The 12,566-nt window shown below is 40.9% G+C and overlaps 1 protein-coding gene across 5 annotated transcripts in view; it reads left to right on the top strand.

The window, feature by feature from the left end:
- LRMDA (leucine rich melanocyte differentiation associated) overlaps nt 1–12,566 on the top strand; it is a 1,126,962-nt gene that overhangs the window by 802,543 nt on the left and 311,853 nt on the right. The window lies entirely within an intron of this gene.

Here is a 12,566-nt window from a genome sequence, read left to right as displayed (position 1 = left end):
GCTGACTTTTCTAACATCCCTAATGGGATAAATAAGGCTAACACAAAGGGAACACACAGAAAATGTTCAATGGCAAACCTGGACAGCGTCAACAATGTAATAATAATTGCGATGATGTTAATAGCTAACATTTATTGAATGCATACTATTTTAAGTATTTTCCATAAGTTATTTGATCACATATCCCATAAAGAAGAGTGTGGGATGGTGATGCCACTCTTACACACATGGCAGGAAGGGCATGGCTGAGGGTGCCACAGTCATAAACACAAAAACACAGATATATGTCCTCCTTATTGACTTTGTAATAATATTTGTGGCAATTTTAGCCATGACTTGAGTGGACATAAGGAAGGCAGTGAGATGGATCAACCAGGTCAACTCCTAGAGAACCATGTTGGCAAATTTTCCTGCCTCATGCCTCACTTTGGTGAAATAAAATTTTCAGGCATTTTAAAGAAATGCCCAAACTATCAGCCCTGTGCAAAGGGAACATGGTTCACTCTCTAGATAGTCAATTTCGGTGATAGGGGTTGGCCAGCTGCTTGCTCTAGTCTCAGGGAAGAGGCCCTGATTTTTCTGGTCACTCTCCCTCAATCCAAACCTCAGATTCAGGTAATTTCTACACACTGCATTAAGCTTCTTTAACCAATATGCAACATTTCTCTTAAACGCAGTCACCATGTCATTATCACAACTTAAAAAAGGATAATTCCATAGGACTTTTTAGTACCCAGTTCATATTCTGATTTTCCCAGTTGTCTCAAAAATATCTTTTTCTATTCACTTTGTTTGATTCAGTGTCCAAACACAGCCCCTACCTTTTATTGGGTTGCTGTATCTCTTTTATCTCTTTTAGTCTTAATCATCTCCTTTCCTTCTTCTTTTTCATCTTCTCTTTGTCTTTTGTGTGCTCGCTCCCCCCTGCCCCCTGCTGCGCCCCTCCCGCGCGTGTCTCTCTCTCTCTCTCTCTCTCTCTCTCTCTCTCTCTCTCTCTCTCTCTCTCTCGTATTGATTTTTTGAGGAACTGAATAATTTGTCCTGGGTAATGGCCCACATTCTGATTTTGGCTGGTTGCTTCCTTGCCATGCCTTCTAACTTGTTCCTCTATCCTCCCTCTGTACTTGCAGAAGGTTATAACCTGCTGTCAGATCAAGAACTTGCTTGAATTCAAATTCAGTTTTTTATATGGTGCTATATACTTCCTATTGCATCACATCCTGAGACACATAATATCTGATCATGGTAACTCTGTGAGGTGATGGATGTGTTAACTAACTTGATTGTGCTATATATAGCACAATCATATATATATACCATATATATATACACCATATATATATATACCATATATATATACCATATATATATATACACCATATATACTATATATATATAGTATATATAGTATAATATATATATAGTATATATATAGTATAATATATATATATAGTATATATATAGTATTATATATATATAGTATATATGGTGTATATATATATGGTGTATATATATATGGTGTATATATATATGGTGTATATATATATATGGTATATATATATATGGTATATATATATGGTATATATGGTATATATATATGGTATATATATAGTATATATGGTATATATATATATGGTATATATATATGGTATATATATAGTATATATGGTATATATATAGTATATATGGTATATATATATGGTATATATATGGTATATATGTAGTATATATGGTATATATATATGGTATATATGGTATATATACATACACAGACATATGTCAAATCATTACATTATATACTTTAAACACTGTATACGGTTTTATTGGTTAATTATATCTCAATATAGCTGAAAAATTTTAAAAAATAAAAACAACAATCCCATCAAAAAGTGGACTAAGGACATGAATAGATCTCAAAAAAAGATATACAAATGTCTTACATATAAAAAAATGTTCAATGTCACTAATTATTGGGGAATGCAAATCAAAATCAAAATGGGATACCACCTTACTCCTGCAAGAAGGGGCAAAAAAAATATATGTATATGTATCCAAACACACACACATATATATATGTGTGTATGTATTTTCATGGATGTAGTGGAAAGGGAACATTGTTACATTGTTGGTGGGAATGTAAACTGGTACAACCACTATGGAAAACAATGTAGATATTCCTTAAAGAACTAAAAGTAGATCTACCATTTGATCTAGCAGTCCCACTCCTGGGTATCTTACCCAGAGGAAGATAACTCATTATATGAAAAAGATACTTGCATGCACATGTTTATGGCAGCACAATTCACAATTGCATAATACAGAACCAGCCCAAATGTCCGTCAGTCAATGAGTGGATAAAGAAAATGTGAGATAGACACACACACCCATGAAATACTACTTGGTCATAAAAAGGAATGAAATAATAGCATTTGCAGCAACCTGCATGGAATTGGAAACCATTATTCTAAGTGAAGTAACTCAGGAATGGAAAACCAAACATCATATGTTCTTGCTCATAAGTGGGAGCTAAGCTATGAGAATGCAAAGGTTTAATAATGATATAATGGACTTTGGGATTTTGGGAGAAAGGGTGGGAGGGTGGTGAGGGATAAAAGACTACACTTTGGGTACAGTGTATGCTCTTCAGGTGATGAGTGAGCTGAAATCTCGGAAATCACCAAAGAACTTATGCATGTAGCCAAACACCACCTGTTCCCCCAAATCCTATTGAAATAAAAAATTAAAAAATCTGTATTATCAGTAGGTTCAGATGGTTCTTCCATTGTGAAGTTCACAACCAACCTTTTAAGTCCATTATTTCATTACAGGTTGCAGAATGATAATTTTCTTATTTTATCATCCCTTTGTATCTATTACCTGGAATTTCTCTATGAAGAACTTTCCTCCATATAGTAATTGTTTTAAATCTTTTTTTCTCACAGCAGAAAACTTGGTTTAAAACATGCTTTCTATGAGCATTGACTATATGAAGTATGAATGTGAAGTGGTATCAAATGCAGTGGAAGGTGGGGGATGAAGGTCCCCTGCAGGCACAGGCTTAACTTCATCCTTTGTTCCTGTAGCAGAAGAGCCCTTGGGCTCCAGCAGTACAGTTGGGGAATGCCCTGGTGAGTAACACTGCCTGACTCCTGCCCTCACCAGGCTTGCAGCATGGGGTCCTGGAGAGTGAAGGATATGCCTCTAGTACAGAGAGGGTAGCCACTCCCAGCTTTATGACTTTGGGGTTGTTGGCCATAGTCAACCTTGTTTCCATATCCGTAAAGTGAGAATAAGAGCATTAACCTCACAGGATAGTTGTGAAGATTCATTGTACTAATGCTTATAAAATACTTGGCATAGTTTTGGCTGTATAACAATACTTAATAAATGCTGGCTTGATCATTCTTATGGTAATAAATGTTTTAAAAAGACAGTCTTATTGTGTTGCCCAGACTGAAATGAAGTGGCTATTCACAGGTGAGATCCCACTGCTGATCAGCACGGGAGTTTTGACCTGTTCCGTTTCTGACCTGGGCTGGTTCACTCCTCCTTAGTCAACCTGGTAGTTCCCTGCTCCTGGGATGAAAGCACATTGATGCCGAATTTAGTGTGGACACCCAGTCAGCATAGTGCACTACAGCCCAGAACTCCTGGACTCAAGTGATCTCACCTCAGCCTCCTGAGTTGCCAGTTCTACTGACTATTGCATTTGTTACGGCTGGGACTGCCGTAACAAAGTATCGCAATGTGGGTGGCTTAAAAACAACAGAAATTTATTCTCTCATAGTTCTGGAGGCCAGAAATTGGAAATAAAGGTGCCAGTGGGGCCAGGCTCCTCCAAAGACTCTTGAGCAGAATCCTCTCTTGCCCCTTTCCCACTTCTGGTGGTAGCTGGCAATCCTTGGTGTTCTTTCACTTATAGACGCATCATGCCAATATCTGCTTCTGTCACTGCATGCCTATCTTTTCCTTCTGTGTCTCTTCACATGGCATTCTCCTCTCTACATCGTCACATTGTCCTCTTATAAAGATAGAAGCTGTATTGAGTTAAGGGCCCACAGTACTCCAGACCTCATCTGAACTCATTACATCTGCAACGACTCTATTTCCAAATAAGCTGACATTCTGAGGGACTGGGGATTAGGACTCAACATATCTTTCTAGGGGATACACTTCAACCCATAACACTTGTGTAACAATACAACACCAAGCCCTACATCTTGAAATATACAAGGGTTCCTTCTACTTTATTGTTTGATGTGGCAGATCCACATTTCTTGCATTTTACTGTTTTCCTACTGGTTTTCTCTCAGATATGAGATCCTATGTAGTGCAGAATGAGGACAAGTTGAGCAGCTCTTCCACATTTAGGCCCAGAGCAGACACATGAATAAGTCCTTCTGCACTCCAAAGACAGGATAGGAGCAGGAAACATCAGCCAGAACATCTCCTATAAACAGAAGAAGCAGTGAAGGCTTAGAGAACCCATCCACACCTCCGAACACCCCAGCCAAGTTCATGCTGGCAGGCACCCAGTGATTCTCCCGTCCGTATCATGACAAGGCTCGGAGTGAACTGTTTATTTATCAGTTCTTAATTGAGTTGATGTTTACTCATGATTGCCAGTGGATGAGTAATTTATTACAGAGTTTGAGGAGTCAGATAGTGAAGAGATCATTATAAAGAGAAATTATAGTAGAGTTCCCTGTACTCATGGGTCTGGTAATAAAAGATTGACTGATATAATTAGATGGGGCTTGGTAACAAATACTATTACATTATGTCTGAATCTTATTTAAATATATTGGCCATTTATTTTAAACTTATTAGTGGGTGGCTGTAGGTTATGTTGACACCTGCTAGCTTTTTAACTCTTGCAAAAAGAGGGCTGAGCCATACAAAGGAGTCAATCATTTGATGTTTAGAAGCAATGGTATGGTATTTGGGGCAGTTCTCTCTGTTAGTTTTTAGAGGAAGAGCAAGGTGTAAGGGGGACTTAAGCTTCCTCTCAGTCACAAACTTTCTGGATAACACATTCAGGGGCTGTGTTTCTCTGTACTGTGGTTATGGCTACCTTGGAACCTTTAACTTGGCCAAAGTCATCCTTGAGAAAGCAGATAAAGGAAAGAGCAGGAAATAATCAGACAAGGTAGTAAGAAAATGAGCTGTAGAGTAAGACAGGCCTGAGATTAAAACTTCACCATAGTGGGTTGAGTGGTAGCCCTCCAAAAGATATGGCTCCGTCCTATCCCTGGGACCTGTGAATGTGACCTTAAGAGGAAAATGAGTTGTTAGAGGTATAACTAAGGATCTCTAGATAAGATCATCCTGAATAAGCTGGGGGCAGGGGCCGTAAATTGAATGACCAGTGTCCTTGCAACAGACACCCGAAGGAGAGATCGATGGAGAAGAGATATGAAGATGGGGGTGGAGGCTTGACTTAAGTGGAGCTGTTCGGGAATAGATTTCTGTTGTTTTAAGCCACCAAGGTTATGGTAGTTTGGTGCCAGATCCCCAGAAAACAAATACACCAGTTTTATAATAAATTGCTTGTATGAGTTTGGGCTAGACTCTTAATCTTTACAAGCCTCAGTTTCTTATCTGTAAAAGTTTGGTTATTACACTTGTCTCTCAGTATTGTGAGGACCATGAAAACTCACACAACCCAGTGCCTGGTACATGACAGGCATTCAGTACACATCAGATTCCTTCTTCCATCACCTCCTACCCATTTTCCTATGTGATGTTTCAACTTGAAATCTTTTTCATCTTCTACGCCTCCTAAAATGTCTGCAAAACTAACAGCCCTCCCCTGAAGAATGTTCCATTCTTCAGGAGCTGTTCTTAGGACTGTCAAATTAGAGGAGAAAGCATGGTACAGCTGGTGTTTTTGAGGCAGTTGGGTGAGAGCCATGTAGATATTAAAAGTTTTTCAAATGCAGTTCGTTGAATGCAGCCCTATAGAGAAGCAGCTGAAGTCCACATTGTAACTGCAGTGTGACTGGCCAGCTGGGGTCTATTTCCTTCACATGAGGAGGTCTCAGGGTACATTCCCAGCCATGGAGAAGAGACGACACATGGGAGGGGAGCGCATATAATACTCTGGGCTGCCGAAAGAAGCTGATGTAAATGGCTTTTTGCTGGATGTCTTCAGTTCATTGATTTTAGGCCTAGAAAGTTGTGATTGATTACCTCCCACCAAATGCAGGCTGGGGAAGTCAGTGTGGGAATTTAGAGCATGACTGATTTAATAAATGTTTTCAGAACCATGTATTCTTCTAAGGCATTGGAATGATAAGAAAAAGAACACTGGTTAAGAGCTAGCAGAGCCAGGGTCTGGCTTCATTTCTGTCCTTGATTAGCTGTATGACTTTGAGCCAGTCATTTAACTTCTCTGAGGCTTCAGCTTTACGGTGAGGTGGTTGAAGCAGTACATCACAGTACTAGCATCAGTGGTTCTACGAAGGCTCACAGGGATCCCCATGAGGTCAGAGTCTACCCATGTAGCACATGTTTTTTGTTGGTATGCTTGCTGGGGAGAGAAGAATCACAGGAAGGCAACAAGGATAGGAAATTAAAAAAAAAAAATTGATGTTCTTTTATATACACCATCCAAGGCTTCATCAGTCATCCATGGGAGAACCAGAGAAGTTTTAAAGACTCGAGACCTCCACTGCCTGGGCCAATTGAGGAGCCTGTTGATTACAGTTTTGCCATTTCTGAATGTCATTGATAATCCAGTGCCTTGGAATAAGTAGGCAGGGGAGGACCCGGGGGCATGGCCCTGTTAGAAGGTAGTGGTATTTTTTTTTTAATGTTAGCCCCCCTCCCACTGTCTAGTATGCTGGGGACAGTTTCCATGTATTCTTCCCATGTCTCTGAGCACGTTCTGATAAATTCATTGATGGTGAGAGGGAAGGAAATAGACATTTATTAAGTCCCCATGATGAGCTCCCTACTGGGAAGGACCTGTATTCACAGCCATCTTATGGGGCAATCACTTTGGCCCTCTTTTATTATAAACCTGAGGCTTGGAGGTGTTGGGCAAGCTGAATAAAGTCACTAAATTATTAAGAAGCAGAGCCAGGAATTGAACACATGGCTGTATGAGGGCCTGTGCTTTCTTTGCCTTGGCATCCCACCCTTATACTATGACAGATCTGGGCAAGCATTGTATGCAATGCACTGGGCAGACGGGAAGCAGCAGTGGGATGGGGAGGATGGGGATAAAGAGAACTATGTATCATCCTTGTTCTGGAACATATGATCTAATTAGACAAATGAAACTAACATAAAGGGAATACCTAAGACAAGTTAACAATTTTATCAACAATATAGACATATAATAGCAGTTAACATGTATTATACAGTATTGCCACATACTAAAGACCCTACAACTGTTTTCTCAATTGTCACCATTCCATGTCCATGTTTCATTGATGAGGAAGCTGTGGCATAGAAAGGCTTGGAAACTTTACCAAAGGTCACAGCCTTTGGACTTCCAATGGTGAGCCAGGATTCCAATCCAGTCCAATGGGTTCCGTGCAGTATTGCTGGTGTTGTCATCAAATAAAGGAACCCAAGGCCCACTTTGGGCTCATTAGGAGAGATGAGTTTGGTCTGAAATGGTCCTGGTGGACTGAAGGGAGGAAATGAAACTCAAAAAGCCTATATGGACATAGCCCTGTAGTCACATCAGAGAACAGGTTTCTTTTTTTGAGATGGAGTTTCGCTCTTGTTACCCAGGCTGGAGTGCAATGGCGCGATCTCAGCTCACTGCAACCTCCACCTCCTGGGTTCAGGCAATTCTCCTGCCTCAGCCTCCTGAGTGGCTGGGATTACAGGCACGCGCCGCCATGCCTGGCTAATTTTTTGTAATTTTAGTAGAGATGGGGTTTCACCATGTTGACCAGGATGGTCTCGATCTCTTGACCTCGTGATCCACCTGCCTTGGCCTCCCAAAGTGCTGGGATTACAGGCGTGAGCCACTGCGTCCGGCCGAGAACAGATTTCTAGAGCAGGTTCTTGCCAGCTCATAGTAGGACCTTGCAGGAGCTGCCAGGCTTCTTCCACACCTCCTCTCCTGTCTCATGGCTAACAACCTGTTTTCTTCTGCATTCTAACCTTCTGAGAATTCTCTCTCAAATGGTGAGGCCATTAGAAGGCAGTTATTTTTGGAGCATGCCTCGCCTGAGGCAAGCACGTGCTTGGAACCAGGGGTGCAGGGAAAGCCATACTGATCCACAACTGACCGTGCAACAGCAATAGGGGCTGAGAGTGTTAGCTCCTGCAACGTTTCTTGAAGCACAGATAGGAGTGAGTGCAGCAGAATTATGGCCCTGGATCAGTTCAACTGGCATTACTTATGTAAAAGCAAGAGCTTTGTCAACTGCAACCCCACTTTAAAGGGTGTGTGGGATTGAAACAAGATGGCTTGAAGGAACGGGCCATGTGCTCTGTCTTTGCGTTGCACACAAATGTCCCTTGTCCTAAAAGACCAGGCAGACTTGATAACTGCATAACAAAGACGGGTGCTGCTAAGGGAGGAGGGGATACAAAAAGAGATGGGTTAAAAACAGCAGAGCCAGGTCAGGTTTTGGAGAGTAACTAGTCACTGATTACAGTTAGATCCTGGGTTAACATATTTTAGGGGAAAACAATGGATTTGAATGCCATTAACAGAGCATGCATTCTTCAGGTTCTTGTATACCAGCCAGCTTCACTCATTCTGGTGACGATCTTGTCTTACCTCCCCTGTTCGTCACTCCCTCACTCTTGCCCCAGCTATCCCAGAATAGTTTGACTTCCCAGCATTGCATATCAAGAAACTGAGTTGGAGAGAATAAAGTGACTTAAATAGATGACTGGTTACAGGGTTTTCTGATTTCTAGTTTGATATTTTCCCCCAGTGCTATACTGAAAGCTGGATTTTTCTGTCTTTAAGGCATGGAGAAAAGTGAGGAAGTCTTGGGGTTTCTCTGAATTTGAGGTAACATCCTTAACGTTGGGCAGGGTAGTCTGCCTATTAACTGTGAAACTCTATGGAGTGAGCTTAGTTGAAGGGGATTGAACAAACCATTTCAGAGCCCAGGGCCTCTGTGACAACCAAACACATTTGCCATTTGGAAAATAATTATAGATCCTTCTGAGATACTCAGCTGCGGATAAAGCTGGAATACTCTGGCTAGAAAAGTGCTTGCTATGAAATCTATTCACTCAGTGTGATAGATTGTTAAAAATGGCCATTTTTTTTCTATCCCTGTGTGCATGACCCCCCCAGCAAGGTATCTATAACATTCCTTCTATCAAGAGTAGAGTTTCTCTACCCACCCCTGGAACTGGGGCTTGACCTTGTGACTTGTTCTGGTCAGTAGGGCACTAGCAAACACGATGTATCAGAGGCTTAGAAAGTGTTTGCATGTGGGGCCCTGCCCTCTTCTTGATACTCTGAGACTGCCATGTAAAGAGATTGGGGTGCTTTCCAGAGGTTGAAAATATTTGGAGTAGACAAAAGTTGACCCAGCACACTCCCTGGACCAACAGTGAAAGCACCTACATTTTTGCTAAAAAAGTCCTAGTGGAAGGTTGTTATATGCAATCCTATCATGTTTGCTTAAACAATGGGGAAAGGACACAGGTGTCCATATATGTTGGTGTATCCATCCTTCTTCACTGGAAAACGTGTGGCTCACAGCAATTCAGTGGAATGGCCTTGCCCCAGTAGTCCAGGACAGTGGCTCTCAATTAGGAGCAATTTTGACTTTCAGGAGTCACTTAATAATGTCTGGATACATTTTTAATTTTTCTTTTTTAAAACGGAGTCTTGTTGTGTTGCATAAGCTAGAGTGCAGTGGCTCAATCTGGGCTCATTGCAACCTCTGCCTCCTGGGTTCAAGCGATTCTCCTGCCTCAGCTTCCTGAGCAGCTGGGACTAGTGTGCCACCATGCTTAGCTAATTTTTTGTACTTTTAGTAGAGACAGAGTTTCACCATCTTAGCCATGATAGTCTCCATCTCCTGACCTCATGATCTGCCTGCCTCAGCCTCCCAAAGTGCTGGGATTTCAGGCATGAGCCACCACACCTGGCTACATTTTTAATTTTTGTACCCCCAGCACAGGCGTATGCTACTGGCATGTAGTGGATACAGACTAGGGATGCTGCCAAATATCCTACCATGCCCAGGGCAGTCCCCACATCCAAGAATGATCAAGTCCGAAATATTGATGGTGTTGAGGTTAAGATACCCTGATCTGGACAGTTGTTGACTTCATCTCAGTGTTTTCCGAGTTCCTTAAGATATCTATGCAATACTTCACCAGACTCCAACCCTAGCCTCATTTTCTTCAAGAGCAAGTTCTCTCTTTAAGAGTCAGTCAAAAACCTATCTTAACATCCTAAAAGATGCCTCTTTAGGGCTGGGTAAAGATGATTTTCTAATTGTAAAATGCCTTCCTAGCTCTAGATGTTGTGCTTATATTGCAGAGAAGTAGATTGAATGCCTGAGGGAAGGACATGGATCAAGGTGGGAAGTCAGACATAAGCAGAGCTGCATTTCCAGAAAGTATGAGTTCAGTTTACTTTTTGCTTGTGGACCACAAAGATGGCCATCACGTCTCTAAACCTTGGAGAATTATAAAATTTTTCTGGGAGAGGAACATCTCTATCACATTTGCCATAGCGGAAAGCTTTGTGCAGAATAACATATAATTGGCTTGAGAACAGAGTGAGCATGTGTGGAAGGGCCTGTAATTTTTAATATGACATTGGCCATAATTTATCATGTCATACCACCCACTCACAGCAGCCTCATCATATGAAATGCTAAATGCCTTTCTTATCAACACTTGTTGGGAAAATGCTGTTCTGGCATCTTCCTCTGAGGGAAACAGAAATCTAACCATGTTCCTCGCAGCCTAGAACTCTGTACACAAAGATCAGACTTGTTTTTCTCCCTGAAAATTTATAGGTATTTACAAGGACTCATATCCTGTTTGCTATTTAGAGGGGCAATGAAGTGAGAGAGAATTATGTAGCAAGTTTCTTTTTTTCTGAGATTTGCTCAAGCTGCTCCATGACTTAGAAAAAAAACAAAAAAACAGATATTACTCCCCAGTTATATGGGCGGCTTGCTGTTTTCTAGTGTTATTTTCTTCACTGACTTTCTTGGCAAAGCCATGGTTTAGTGCTCCTGGAGGGTGGTGAGATTCTCAGTAAGATGCGTCTGTCATAAAACACTGACCCTAGAGAAGGAGGTTCGATTCGTGATCCAGGGTGAACTCCTTGTGTTTTAGTCCTATTGAATTAGAAAGCCAGCTTTTGCTGAGTGTTCCAAGACTGGCTTTTTTCTTCCTTGTTGCTGGCAACTCTCAGGAGGTGCAGACTTTCTTCAGAACAATGATGGCATCCATGAAGGAGGGGGAATCCATTCTTATGCTATTAGAGTTTTTATGAACCCTTTCTTAATATTAGAATAGAATTCTATAGCCAAGAGAAAACTGTGTCTCATGTCCAAAGAGGCAGACAATTGGAAGGAATATATTCACCTTCTGAAAAGTTTTAAAGAAATAGAAAATATTGCTTCTTTGCAAATATTTGCCTGGGTATGACCACTTAATAACTTTTAATAGGTCACAATACTGCATTTCCAGGTGATCAACTCAAATACTTGGAGAATGGGTTCTGTTTAATTTAATTGCCTGGTTAACTCACAGCAAACCACAAAATATTTATATAGTTTTATTTATCATTATGTTTTTGAGACAGAGTTTTGCTCTTGTTGTCCAGGCTGGAGTGCAATGGTGCAATCTCAGCTCACTGCAACGTCAGCCTCCCAGGTTCAAGCCATTCTCTTGCCTCAACCTCCTGACTAGCTGGAAGTACAGAGATGTGCCACCATTCCTGGCTAATGTTTTTTGTATTTTTAGTAGAGATAAGGTTTTGCCAGGTTGGCCAGGCTGGTCTCGAACTCCTGACCTCAGGTGATATGCCTGCCTCGGCCTCCCAAAGTGCTGGGATTACAGATGTGAGCCACCTCACCCGGCCACAAATTCTTCATTTAACACAGTGAATATGATTTTGTGACTAGGGTTCTAATTGCTGAGTCATCAGTCTTCAGCTGGAGAAGGGGAGAGGGAAGATGCCCCAATCCCCAAAGATACTCCAGCATTTTGTGAAGCAAGATTGAAAGATGACTCCTGAAAAAATGCATTAGTTTGACTCTCTTTTTAACTGCATTCCTAATAATTTGGACTTTACTCATTTAAGGTGGTTATGAGAATTGAGTGGATATAGTGAGTTACAGAGGGTGGCACACTGCAAGCTTTGATGGTAAATTATGGATATTAGAATATGTATGTACTTTGAATTATAATTAGTGATTTTTATAAAATGTTATGATAAATTTCAAGGCTGACCTTGAAGGAGAATACTAACATAACTTTGGAAAACCAAAAAATAAAAAAGGGTATCCATTTCTGATCCTGAGTGGGTTTCAGATCTCGTATTTGGAGCATTTAAATTTAGGTTTGAAGAAGTAGGACTGAGGTCACATATTTTGTCCACTGGA

The sequence above is a fragment of the Callithrix jacchus genome, chromosome 12, assembly GCF_049354715.1.
Source record: "Callithrix jacchus isolate 240 chromosome 12, calJac240_pri, whole genome shotgun sequence".
Classification (NCBI taxonomy): domain Eukaryota; kingdom Metazoa; phylum Chordata; class Mammalia; order Primates; family Cebidae; genus Callithrix; species Callithrix jacchus.
The sequence above is the reverse complement of the archived record's forward strand: the minus strand, read 5'-3'. Positions and strand labels throughout refer to the sequence as shown.